The sequence below is a fragment of the Pongo abelii genome, chromosome 2 (assembly GCF_028885655.2).
Source record: "Pongo abelii isolate AG06213 chromosome 2, NHGRI_mPonAbe1-v2.0_pri, whole genome shotgun sequence".
Classification (NCBI taxonomy): Eukaryota; Metazoa; Chordata; class Mammalia; order Primates; family Hominidae; genus Pongo; species Pongo abelii.
This window is the reverse complement of record NC_085928.1, coordinates 116,805,698-116,818,702: the sequence shown is the minus strand read 5'-3', so window position 1 is coordinate 116,818,702 and position 13,005 is coordinate 116,805,698. Positions and strand designations below refer to the sequence as shown.

The 13,005-nt window shown below is 45.6% G+C and overlaps 1 protein-coding gene and 1 long non-coding RNA gene across 3 annotated transcripts in view; both read left to right on the top strand.

Moving 5' to 3' along the window:
• Positions 1 to 13,005, top strand: part of ITGA9 (integrin subunit alpha 9) — a 387,085-nt gene that overhangs the window by 256,613 nt on the left and 117,467 nt on the right. The window lies entirely within an intron of this gene.
• Positions 296 to 11,594, top strand: LOC129058593 (uncharacterized). The gene is made up of 3 exons (XR_008523800.2): positions 296 to 3,625; positions 3,956 to 4,170; positions 4,605 to 11,594. It is a non-coding gene; the product is annotated as an uncharacterized LOC129058593 (long non-coding RNA).

The following is a 13,005-nucleotide window of genomic DNA, read 5'->3' as shown; positions in this document are numbered from 1 at the left end:
AGAAGATCTGACCCCACTGCTGCGTCTCTGAACATGTGCCCTGTCACTTTCTCCCTTGTAGCCACAGTGGCCTCCTTCTGTTCCTTGAAACACACTAAGCTTATCCCTGCCTCAGGGTGTTGACACTGGCTCTTCCTTTAAATAGGCACATAGCCCACTCCCCATTTCCTTCTTGTCTCTGCTTAAATGTCACCTGATTAGAAATATCCTACTATTGCAAACACCCTATCTGTCCTCTTTATCCTGCTTTTCTCTATAGAACCTATGACCATCTGGCATACTATTTTTTTTTTGTTTGTTTTCTTGAAACAGAGTCTCCCTCTGTCACCCAGACTGAAGTGCAGTGGCATGATCTTGGCTCACTGCAACCTCCGCCTCCCTGGTTCAAGCAGTTCTCCTCCTCAACCTCCCAAGTAGCTGGGATTATAGGTGCATGCTACCATGCTCAGCTAATTTTTTGTCTTTTTAGTAGAGATGAGGTTTCACCATGTTGGCTAGGCTGGTCTCAAATTCCTGGCCACAAGTGATCCTCCCTCCTTCGCCTCCCAAAGTGCTGGGATGACAGGTGTGAGCCACTGCACCTAGCCAGACATACTATTTGTTTGTTACTGGTTGTCTTAGTCCTCCTACTGGAATTAGGTTAGATTTCTACATATAATATGCAGTGACTTTTTTTGAGACAAGGTCTCTGTTGCCCAGGCTAGAGTGCAGTGACATGATCTTGGCTCACTGCAACCTCCACCTCCCAGGCTCAAGCGATCCTCCCAGCCTCCGGAGTAGTTGGAACTACAGGCGTGCACCACCACACCTGGCTAATTTTTGTATTTTCTATAGAGATGGGGTTTTGCCATGTTGCCCAGGCTGGTCTTGAATTCCTGAGCTCAAGTGATCCACCCACCTCAGCCTCCCAAAGTGCTGGAGATTACAGAGTGAGCCACCGCACCCAGCCTGGAATGACTTTTTATTCATCGATTCATACCTAGTAACTACAGCAGTGCCTGGATGTGTGGTAGGATCTCAGTCTTTGTGGAATAAACTAATGGATGGTGGGCAGATAAATGGATAGAAGATGGGTATATCTATCTTTCTCTGTACTTTATGAGCACTCTTTCAATTACTGTTTTATATTACACCAGTAATTTTTAAGTAGTGTTTAAAAACTAGTAAACAATGTAGGGGTTTGGAGAAAAATGCTAATTCCTTATCTCCCTGAAAAGGGAAACCATCAGGAATCAGAGAAATGGAGAAATGCTTCCCCCACCTGGTGATTGCTTCTTGCTGTATGGGATCAGGCCTGAAAAGTGAGTTAAGTCTGTTGGTGCTGGAACTCATCATTGAGGAACAGCCTATGTCTGTGCCTTCAGGGGTGACAGACAGTGGACCAAGGCCATGCTTGCATATTCCTCCCTGGACCCCTCATTCAAAGCCAGTATCTCTTTCCTGCCAGAGCAGTCCTTTGTCCACATGGGTTTCTGCAGTAGCCCAGGTTTGCAGGCCCTTGGTAGGGCTGGAGTGTGAGCTGTAATCCTATGGGCTTGAAATAATCTCTGCTATGGGTTCTTTAAAATAACCCCAAGTAACACCCATGTCTTGGTTAGGTATCCCCAGAAGCAAACCCTGAGATAAGAATTCAAGTGTAAGTACCTGTAGTTTGTTTAGAAGGTGAAGATAGGGGGATATATTAGGAAGTAAGACAGAGAAAAGAAAACAGGAGAAAAGGACAGGGTGTCAAGCCAGCCACAACTATGGGCAGCTGGGCTTACTCCCACTGGGGAACCCTGGGTCCACAGAGCAAGCTCCTTGGGGTTCTTCTGCCTGAGTGGTGAGGAGTCTGGGGCCTTTATCCACCTGCTCCCAGCAGCTGTTGATTGAGGGCTGCTCCTGAAGGCATTAAGATCTTGACACTTCTGTCCTGTTGTTTGCAGAGGCAGAGCAGTTTTATGACTATAAAAAGTCGTCAGGTGAAAAAATGCAGGTGTCGGCAGCTGGAGACACAGGGCAGGGGATCTGGAGGAACATCAGTGGGGTCTGCGACAACCTGTGACCACCTCACAGACAAGGTGACTTCTGGCTCCTCAGTGACTCGGCCACACTTCTCTTTTTCACTCACTCTTCTTTCTGGTCCTCACTAAGACAAAATACAGAATACAGAGCAGCAGTTCACGGGCTATAGCATTTGAGGAGATTAAATACAGGCCTCCAACCACACAGGCCATCTGGAAGCTTTGGCCTCCAGATGGGGACACAACGAGGTCATCTCTGCTTTCAAGGAGCTCTCAGAGTCTCAGGAACAGATGTACATGGTCCATCAGAGTGTGGCTCAGGGCCCAGGGTGGGTTGTGGAAAAGGTGAGTTATTTAGCATTGGAGGAGCCTGTTTGTAGCCATGGCTGCCAACATGCATGAGCCACTTAGAAGGGCTTAGGGTGGTGAGGGTACAGGTCTACCTGTGAAGCTGAGTGATAGTCGTGGTAATTACAGTCACCTACTATAGCCTCACAATGAGCCATTATAAAAATGAGGAAACTGGGGCTCCAGAAAGATTTCTCAGCCCCAGGACGGTGCAGCCAGGAAATAGCATAGCTGGGATTTGAGCCCAGCTTGTCTGGACACTGAGCCTGTGTTTTGTACACTATGCACGCGCTTCTCCCAGATGAAGATTTGCCTTCATCCAAGGGGAATGTCTGTGTGAGACAGTGGCAGCCTCTGATGGGTTCCTGCCAATTGGCAAGGTGGTTAGAGCTGTGTATTGAGAGGTCTTCTCCAAGGTATCAGTTTTCCTCTGGGAGGGTTAAAGAAGGACCTTGCAAAGCCCATGTCCTTTGAATAGAGAGCTCTGTTCTGTTTGCAGTGACTCTCCTCAAAAGGCAGAATGCAATTCTCTAAAGCTTTACCAAAAAGCTTTTCTCTAAAGGGAAAAAAAAATGAGGTGGCTGCTCTCTGGGGTTAAGCAGAGAAAACCATCAGGCAGGAGAGGTGGGACTATATTTGAGAGGCTGGGAGTGGCCCAGAAGACCTCACGGTACAGTCAGCTGCAGGAGAGAAGCTGCTAACCCTCATCTTAAGAATATCACTCTCTTGACAATCACAGTTGGGAAATGTGTAATCTCGGGGTGCCTCCTTGTCCAGGCATCTTCATTGTAAAAACTTAGTCTCTCTAAATGCAGCCAAGCTCTCCTCTGAAAAGAGATGTGAGAATTCCGTTGACACTCACTGAGCACCTAGAAACCAGAGACCCAGAAACCCAAAGGTGGGTCACATGGTTGCCGTGTCCCTGGGGAATGCACAGGAAAAGAGCTTTGCCTCCCAGAAGGTTCCAGGTGTTGGGGTAAATAGAGATCCTGCTGCTGCCTCTGCTCCCTTACTGGTCTCCCTGGGGACATATTTGAACATATTTTACTCATAAATTCTCATCTCAGGGTCTGCTTCTAACCAGACCTAAAACAGACATGTCCCCCCCACTTTTTTTAATCAGTAACTTTGGTTTATTACAGCAGAAACTTCCCAAATTACTGATCTGACCAATTAGATATGTTTTAATTTTTTTATGACCGCAATCTTTTCCTTCAAATGAACCTGTTTAGATTCTCTTATCTCTGCAGTACAGCTTAATATAAGTCTACTTTGTAAGTATTTGTTCTGAGAGATTATTTGTTCTGAAGGAGGCCCAATCCAGTTCAGTTAAATCTGAAGTTTTTGATCAATTGGGTTGCTGAGATTACAACTTTCTTTTTCATTAACTATTAATACTTAAAATATTGACGTGCTAAGTTTTTAATCTTCTCTTTTTTGACCTATAAACAAGGTCAATTATGTCTTGAAAGTTTCACTTTCTATTTGGTTATTGTGTATCATTCTTTAAATATCTGGCCGGGTTCAACTTGCTAAGATTTTATTTAGTATATTTGTATCTATAGTCATAAACAAGATTTCTCTGTAATTTTCTTTCTTGTCAGGTTTTGGTGTCAGACTTCTGCTAGTGTTTGCAAAAATAAGCTTTTTTCAGAAAAAAAAGAAAGCTTGCACTTTTCTCTGTTTTCTGAAGACATACAACCAACATAGTTGCAACAGCAGGCGGTGAGAGCTGACCCTTACCGAGAGCTTGTTTATGTGCCAGAGGCTGCTCAACACTTTTTATTAACGTGTTTAATCCTCACAGCAACCCAGTGAGGTATGTCCAGTTACCATCTCAGTTTTCCTGATGAGGAAACCATGGCTTAGCAAGGTTAAGGAGGTGACTCAACTTCCTTAGTGAGTGGTGGGGCTGGGATTCAGGCACAGGCAGGCTGGTACTTAATCTCCCTCCTACAAATACCAGCTTCCTTGGTGAGTGTTGGGGCTGGGGTTCAGGCACAGGCAAGCTGACTCCAGTGTGCTCTAATGCATCTTCTTTGCATAAAGAGGCTTATTTACGTGTCTTTTGGGGTATGCTGGCTGCTCACGTGGCTTTGTAGACATTACCCTCTGGAGTGCCAGGTGCTTTGTGAATTAGATCTTTCTCATTACATCATGGCCAGTTTTTCGTGGAGGGGGGCAATGGGCAAGGAAGCATTGATGAATTTTCTGAGACAGCTGCGATTTGTCTAAACAAGGCTTTTCCTTCAGTACCCAAGGATTCTGGCACACAGACCCAGCTCCCCACCAGCCTTCCCTGGAGTGAGCTTTCCTGAGGTGCCTGCGTGTCTCCACTCCAGGTCCTGGAAAGCTGGCAGCAGCCTCACTCTTGGGTTTTCCTCTCTGGAATTAATTTGTCCCCAAGTGAACTCAAATAAAAGGAAGAGCACCTATGAGAGCTTTGCCTTTGACTGGGGCTGGGAAGGTGGAAACAGCATGGTCTATCCTGTTTTCTCATTTGCCTGTTGAACATCGAACGACTGGAAGTGGAGTATGATGTGAAGTCTTATCCTTTGTGAGTCAGGGGGCTTGAGCTGTCTGCACACACTGTCTCCAACTCCACCACCACCATCCAACCCAGGCCCAGTATCACTGGGAAAAACCCAGATCCCCTGCAGAAATACAACACCAGTGACTTGCTAGATGCTGGTGGCTTTGTGCTATTGGCATGGTGGGTCTGAAACTCTTGTAGACGCCAAAGAAATTGGTAGGTTATGGAATGATTGATTATATCCTGTGTCAGCTGGAATCCTGCGACATGTTCTAGTTTCCTAGCGTACAGAGTGCAACGTGGTCGATGCTGGGTTGTAGAACATCTGTGATTTTCATGGGATAAAAACCCTTATTTTTGTTTTGTTTTATTTTAAGTCAAAAGCAATTTCTACCAATAAGAGACTGAATGAATAAGAGGAAGCCCCTTGTTTGCATGCTTCAGAACTAGGCATTGCAAAGATAACCATTTACTCTGATTTCAGAGGTCTAAAGGGGTTAGTTCCCCTCCTAGAAGTACCAAACTTACAAATGGGAAAGTGGATGCTTAGAATGGCATGAATGTTGGCTGGCTTGATCATGAGTGGGATCATGATGGCATTCACTCTTTCATTTAGCAAAGTTATGTGTTAACAGGTATTAAGTATACCGTTATCATTTTTCCTTACTTTAGAAGCTAAGCCACAAAATTTGACCTTAATGAAAATAGAGGATTTTTAATTGAGATCAGAATTTTCACTATAAAAGTACCATTTACACATTTGGTCACTGCTGACAGTCATTAGCTAGTGGATAGATCCAAGCTTTAAATCTGAATCTTGTCATAGGAGGATGGAAGCTCAAGTTGTTAAAGGCCTAAAAGGTTGCATGTTACATATAGAACAAGGCCCTGGGAAAGGAAATGGTCTGTTGAAAGTCACAAGGCCAAATGGCATACGAGGTTTTTGGTCCTTGTTTAAGAAAACCAAATCTAGGTTCAGAATAGTTTCTTCTTTCTTCCATGTCTCTGAAAGTGCAGCTTGGTGTAGGAGAGCTCTAAGGCCCTCTCCCAACCCTCGTTTTTCAGCTCAGCGTTACCATATGTATTCTGTGAAATGCTCTCCCTGCTTTCTATATCGGCTTTCTAGTCAGTTGCAGTGTACAATATTAGTTTTGGCTTTGAGAAATGAGGTTGCTTTGACTTGGCTAGAAGTATACAGCAACCATTTTATTTTTCTTGTGCCTCATGAATTAATAGGGCAGTGAGAGGAAAGAGCATGCATACTGAGCATTTGAGCTTTTTTAAAGCAGCGATTCACCCAGCTTTCTAGTATAAAAAACTTCCTCTGGCCCACCCCGAGCAAACTCTCACTCACTGCTCAGTCCTCCCATTTGTTCATCTGGAAAGAAGGAATGTTCTAGTGGGGCCAGGCCCCATGTGGTATCTTCCTTGTCTGAAGTCATCCATTCATTCTCTTCCTGGTGGGGACTTAAGGTTGGAGGCAGCAAAAAGTGGAAAGACTGGTAGATAGTCTGTCAGCTCTGTGGGGTGGGTGTGCCATTTGGGGGGAAATGAAACCAGAGGAAGTTTGGCTTTGCAGAGTGAGGACCCAGGCAAGTTCATTTTTTACACTCTGGTTCCATCTCCTTCCCCCTGCACACATGAGTCAGCTCCAGGAGGACCCCGTGTTCTTGACTCTTCCTTGCTAGCCCTTCAAGCTATCAATATGCCTTCTCTCTGTCTTCTCCCTCTGGAATTCTCCCTTTCGGTCTCAGTTGGACTATCTGGACTTTTTGATTCTGCTTCTTCCCAAAGTGCTCTTTTCAGACCATTGTTTTTCCTGAGATGTAATGACTCAAGGGTAAATGGTACCTGTCAGTTGCAACACCTGAAACCATAGATGCATAGGTGCAGGTGGTTTATTTGAGTAGTGGCCCCAGGAAGTATGAAAGAAGGAAGAAAAGGAGGGTATGTCTTTGAGGTCACTGCCATTGGTGCTAAGACTTTTTGAGAAGCATATAGAAAGTCACCTAGAAATGCTTACCTATAGGACAGGAGACTGGAGCACTCACGCCCCAGCTCCAATCCCAGGTGGTTAAGGGCTACCGCCAAGGAATGGATTGTCCTGCCCTGGCCAGGGGTGTCATTGAGTTTGGATGCTCTCAGAATGCTACTGAAGATGGTACAAAGCTGAAATCATCAGAGTTGGGCCAGAAGGAAGTGACACAGAACATCTAAGGCACATCATAAACCATTTCTGACCCTGATCTCAGAACAGGATCCCAGAGCAGTTCAACCTGTAATTACTTTCTGACATTTGAGCAAAAGCATCAGTAGCTCTTCTCACGACCACAATCAATTTACTAGGATTTTTCCATAGGCTCAAAGAAAAGACAGTCTATGTTCTAAGTACAGATAAAGAAGTAAAAATTTGTGTTCTGGAGGGGTGGGGCTTGAATCTAGACCTTGCCTCTTTCTGATCACTGTTCTTGACACTGGATCTAAATTAAGAAAAATGTTAAATCTAAAAATGTCTAAAAAGTTAGGACATTTAACCTGTACTGTACAAGAAGTTATCAGCTAAGCAAATAAAATCCAGACTTTGAAAAAGGTAAATAAGGAACTGATTTACTTTAATCACAAGTTCCTTCTGCTTACAAAATGTTTCATACTGAAATTTTAAAAAAATTTCTTAACAGAGTTTAGTGCAATTCACATAAAAAATGTACCTCAGTAATTTGCAAATATTTACTTAAGGATTTAGTAATTTAGTAATGTTTAATAATTTTTTCAACAAGTTCTTTTCTGTTTAAGTGGGTTCTCAGAAGTGGTTGTACCTTCAGCAGGCAAGGAAAAAATTTATTTGAAGACGTTTATGAAACACCTCCCTTGTTTTTATTATGTTTGTGTTCTTCTTATATTTCTTTTTATTTGCAGTACCCTCAAGTACTTTGAAGGTTTGGGGACAGTAAATAAAATTGATGGCCATTTTTTGTCATGCATCTTCTGAATTGGTATGTTTTTCCGTGTTCAGAATGTCATTCCTCAACCACCAGGGGACACAAGTACAAAGTGAAATGAGGCGATGTCAGGATCACCAGTGCACATTCCTCTTCTCTCCAAGCCCTGGCTTCTCTTCTTTCCAGTAGATGAACTTGAGCACATGATCTCACCACTTGGAGCCTAGTAAAATCCATGCTACTGTTCTGCAATTGTTCTTTTATTCTTTCTCTCTACTAATGTTTTCGCCTATGGATATCTGTTCTATTTCTCCTTGGGGCTTTAACTAAAAAGGAAGAATTGGCTGTGGCTTCTTAGAAAATGGTGTGTGGACAGGCTGGGGCTGCCCTGCCCTTTGCTGGCAGCACAGGCTCTGCAAAGGGGGTGGGTGAGTGACCACATCATCATGGCTACCCCTTCCTGAGTGCTTCCTGTGGGCTAGGCAGGGCCTAGGTAGCTCAAAGGTGTTCCCATTTGTTCTTCACAGCAGCTCTGGATTCATTAGCATAACAAACCACCCCCAAATCTAGTGGGCTTAATACAGCAACCATCTACCATTTCTATTTGTTCATAACTCTAGGGGTTAGCTAGGCAGTTTTTCAGTTGTGGGCCAGGCTCGGCTGTTCTCAGCCAACCTTACTCACGTGTCTGTGGTTAGCTGCAGGTCAGCTGGAACCCAAATGTTGTCTGGAACAAGGGGAGTGATTTAGCTAGTGGCTCTCATCCCCAGCAGGCTGGCCCAGGCTCCTGTAGGGTTCCAAAAGAGTGAGTAGAAGTTCCAAGACTTTTTGAAATCTAGGCCTGGAACAGACAGCATCATTTCTGCTGCATTCTGTTGGTGAGAGCAAGTCATGATTTCAGCTCAAATTCAAGGTGGGGGAATAAAATCTACTTCGTGATGGAAGTAGCTGCGAAGTCAAAACTGCAAGGGATGTAGTTAAAGGGAGGGGTGGAGAGTGGGCATTTTTGCAAACTATCTACCCCAACCTCTAAGCGGTAGGTATAATTATCCCAGTGGTTCTCAACCAAGGGTAATTTTGTCTCCTAAGAGACAGTTCACAACTTTTGGAGAAATTTTTGGTTTCCATAACTAGTGCAGTGCTATTAGCATCTAGTGGGTATGCCAGGGATGCTGCTAAATACAATGCATAGGACAGCTCCCCACACAACAAGGAATTATCCAGCAAGGCACAGGACAGCTCCCCACACAACAAGGAATTATCCAACAATGTACAGGACAGCTCTCCACACAACAGAGAGTTATCCAACAATGCACAGGACAGCCCCCGACAAGGAATTATCCAACAATGTATAGGACAGCTCTCCACGCAACAGAGAATTATCCAACAATGCACAGGACAGCTCCCCATACAACAAAGAATTATCCAGCCCCAATGCCAACAGCATTGAGGCTGAGAAACCCTGGATTATCCCTTTTTACACATGAGATGAGGGTCTTACAGGTCTCATAAGTGGTGGAGCCCAGGTTTAACCCCATTTCCATACTCTTCAGCACTCACTGTGCTAGTATCCCTCTCAGGCGTATGAATACGTCAAGCCACTTTAGCATGATGGCGTTTAAGTTTCAGCTTGTCTGCAAAGCAGCACAATACAGTGGTTAAGAGTAGGGTTTTGTCACCAGACTTTCTGGCTTAAATCTGCTTCCATCCCAGCACCACTTAATATGTGTTGGACCTTGGGCAAGTTCAATGATGTCTCTGCCTTGGCCTTAGTTTTCTTCTTCTTTTTTTTAATGCTGCCTCAATTACAGACAGATGCCTTAGTTTTTCTTATCTGTGAAACTGAGCTAAGAATAATGTTGACCTCATAAATTTGTTGCAAAGATTAAATTAGACATTCATGTAAAGCACTTAGGACCATACCTGAGACATAGTAGCCTTTAGTTATTTTTGTCTAATTCTTCTTTCCCTGATACAGTGCCCACCGTAAACCCCCAGTCATGGTGCTGACCTGGCATGTGAAGCTGACTGGGAGGAAAGAGATTTTTCTCTCCCGGCAAAGTAGTAAACAGGCTCTCTCAAGCATTCATCCATCTGGGGAGCTTGGCACGCAGGACAGATCCTTTCTCTTAAGTGTCCCAAGGCCAACCCTGAACCATGGAAGCCATCATTGAGCATCACTTTTTCTTTCAAAACCTCTGCAAGGGCATAAAGATGGGGGACTAAATAGGGACCAAATAAGTGAGTCCATGCTTTGGAAATGATGACCTGAGCATGTGAGGAAGGGGAGAGCCAGGAGCTGAGTGGCAGCATTGCGGGAGGCTCTTCCTCCCTTGGTTGGCAGATGGGCGGGTGTGACTGAGGCTCACCATGGGTGGACTGGGCGGACGCCTGCCCTCACACACAACCCCATGCTTTCAGAAGAAGGTGTCAGGCCTCCTCTTATGGGAACATCATCACCTTCACGCTTTGTCTTTAATTTGAGAAGCTTATGTGAGAGGAAACAGCACATTCTTGTGAGAAGATAGGTTTTGGAAAGTCCAGAGTAGACAGCATGAATCCAGGGTTTCTAAAGAATACCCTCTCCATGCTAATCAGGAGGCAGAGGCAGGAGAATCACTTGAACCCGGGAGGCAGAAGTTGCAGTGAACCAAGATAGCGCCACTGCACTCCAGCCTGGGCGACAAGAGCGAAACTCCGTGAAACTTTCATTCTGACAGTAGGAAGAGGAAAAGACTCTAGCTGACTCCTTGTGATACAGCAAACCAAGTTCAGTGTTGTATTTACTTTTCTGGATTTATTTTCACAAATATTCAGCTCAGAATGTGCCAGGGAGGGGAGGAACACAGGAGCTGTGTTGGCCACAGCCATGTGTGTCATCCCAGGGGACACTTATGCGAGCCCTGTGGAGCAGGAATTGTTATTCCCATCTTATAGGAGTGACAGCTTAGCTCAGAAAGATTGCAGTTTGCTCCAGGTCACAAAGCTAGTAAGTAGCAGAGCTGAGATTGGAACCCCCATCTGTCTAATGGCAATTCTTCCTCTTTTGCTATTCTGCTTCACAATTAAATGGGGTAGGACCCGATCCCCAACATGGAGAAACTGATGGTGTTGTCAAGAAATAAATATCCCCCCCACATACATAAATAGAGAACAATAAAAGATAACGTCAGAGGATGAACCCACGAGCGTGGTTTGTGTGGGACAGTGTCTTGATCCTGGGCTCGCAGGGCTGTCCGCTGAACATGACAATTATCCTGGCTTCATGGTAACCTTTCAGAGGTGCTCTGAGTCCTGAACATCGGGGATAATTCTTTATCTGGGGAGTGACTACATAATTTAACCATTTGTTATTTTTTATTTTATCAGACTGGGATCCTTTAGGAGCTGAAAGGGACAGTATGAATAATTAGCCCTAGGACAACAGGCATAAACCGGGACTGCCCCAGGCAGTTAAGATGCATGGTGACCCCACTTAATGGCCAAAATACAAGGAAGGCTTGGTGTCTCCACAGCTTCCTGAAGAGGGAATGAAGGGCAAGGCTCTGGCCTTGCAGCCAGCTGAGGGAGCCCTTCTCTCCCCACTGTCTGATTCTGGGTTTCTGCTTCCTCATGTGGATAGCAGCCCTAACACCCAATGTGTTGGTTATCTGTTGCTGTGTCACAAATCATATCTCAAAACCTAGTAGCTCAAAACAACATTGATTAGCCCTCATAGTGGGTTGGGGATTCCAGGGTGGTTCTGGCTCGAGGTCTCTTATGAGACTGCAATCAGGATGTTGGCTGGGGATGCAGTTGTCTGAAGGCTCCACTGGAGGATCTGCTTCCCTTGTGGGCCCTCACTTGGCTGGCTGTTGGCCACAGGCCACAGAGCACTCAGGACCAAGGACTGGAGTGGTGGGACCCTCATCCTTCATTAACACAAGCAGGGCAGGAGGATGAGGGTCTGCACCTGCTGTTGGCAAGGGGCTTCAGTTCTTCTCCACACGGGTCCCTCCAACAGGTAGCTCAAGTGTTCCACCATGTAGTGACTGACTTTCCCCAATGAAACCATCCAGGAGAGCAAGAACTGGTCAGAAGCTCGCCTTTCCATGACCTCTCAGAAGTCACACAGCATCATTTCTGCCACATTCTGTTTTTCAAAAGCGAGCCACTAAGTCTGCCTACATTCAAGGGGAGGGGAATCATAGCTCACTGTAACCTCGAACTCTTGGGCTCAAGTAATCCTTCCACCTCAGCCTCTGGAGTAGCTGGGACTATAGGCATGTGTCACCACATCCTGCTCATTTTTTAATTTTTCGTAGAGATGGTGTCTTGCTGTGTTGCCCAGGCTGGTCTCAAACTCCTGGCCTCAAGGGACCCTCCCACCTCAGCCTCTCACAGTGCTAGGATTATAGGTGTGAGCCAGTGCACCTTGCCTAGGCTTCGCCTTTCAAAGGGAGGAGTGTCAAATAATTTGTGAACACATTTTAAAACCACTGTACTTAGGGTCAATGTTCTACACTTATAAGTTAAGTACCATGTGTAAAGTGCCTGCAACAGTACGTGGCACCCATTAAAAACAGAATCTTGGCCCTCCGGGGTCCAGCAGCTGCACTCCTGAATGCTGGTGGGTATGGATGGGGTTTGATGGCCAGTAAGCCTGAGCAGCCCTGCAAATACAGATGAGCCCAAGTCACCTGTACAGTTGGGGCCTGAGGAAGTTAGGTCAGCTCTGAGGCTCCCTCAGATGTGGGACACTCCTCAGGGACAAGTTGAGTATTGTATTTACTTTTCTGGATTTATTTTCACAAATATTCAGCTCAGAATGTGCCAGGGAGGGGAGGAACATACCTCCTATGCGGCAGGAGCTGTATTGGGCACAGCCACGAGTGTCATCCCAGGGAACACTCATGTGAGCCCTGTGGAGCAGGCTCTGAGCCTCCCCCAGATGTGGGACACTCCTCAGGGGGCTCCAAGTGACCACAGAGGGTCCTGCCTCAGTGTGGACATTTCCATGTGTCCTCCTGAAACACTTTGGTGAGCATCCCCACCCACCCTTTGGTGCCCGGAGCCGTGGTGGCTGGTTGTCCTTCCCACTTGGGGAACCAGGCCTCAGAACTACAGCTCAGAGGCCTACTCTGTGGGCTGTCCTTTCTAGGGCCTTGATTAAATTTGCTTCTCTGAACACTGTGAGGTATCT